Raw genomic sequence first — 570 nt, 5'->3', positions numbered from 1 at the left:
AAGTTGGATTGGATAAACTCATTTGAATTAACATGAAGTTTATAAAAAAAACTATTATAATTGTGCTAATTTAATTATTAATTTCCAAGCAATATTTTGCTTAATGTATAAGCATCCAAATGCTTTCACAACATCAAGGTAAGTTTGCATTTCATTCAAAAGTAATCTTGACCATCCATTCTCGCATCCATAGAGAGACATCAGCAACAAAGCCTTTATCCCACTAAGTGGGGTTGACTGTATGATAACTTTTTCTCCATTGAGTCCTATTTAGAGTCATATTTTTATTTAATTATAATAAATTGAGATCATTTTTTATACAATATGCCCAAGTCATCCTAGGTCTACCTCTGCCTTTCTTAACATAAGTCGAATCTAAAACATCTATTCTTCTAATCGGATCATCAAATGGTTAATGATTAATGTGACCAAACCATCTAAGACGACTCTCTAAAATTTTGTTCGTCAATGGAGCTATATCAGCCCTATCACGGATATATTAATTTCGCATTTTGTCTCTAAGTGTAAAGCCACTCATCCACCTAATCATTCTCATCTCGTTAACACTTA

Source organism: Phalaenopsis equestris, unplaced genomic scaffold (assembly GCF_001263595.1).
Source record: "Phalaenopsis equestris unplaced genomic scaffold, ASM126359v1 Scaffold000002, whole genome shotgun sequence".
NCBI lineage: Eukaryota > Viridiplantae > Streptophyta > Magnoliopsida > Asparagales > Orchidaceae > Phalaenopsis > Phalaenopsis equestris.
The sequence above is the reverse complement of the archived record's forward strand: the minus strand, read 5'-3'. Positions refer to the sequence as shown.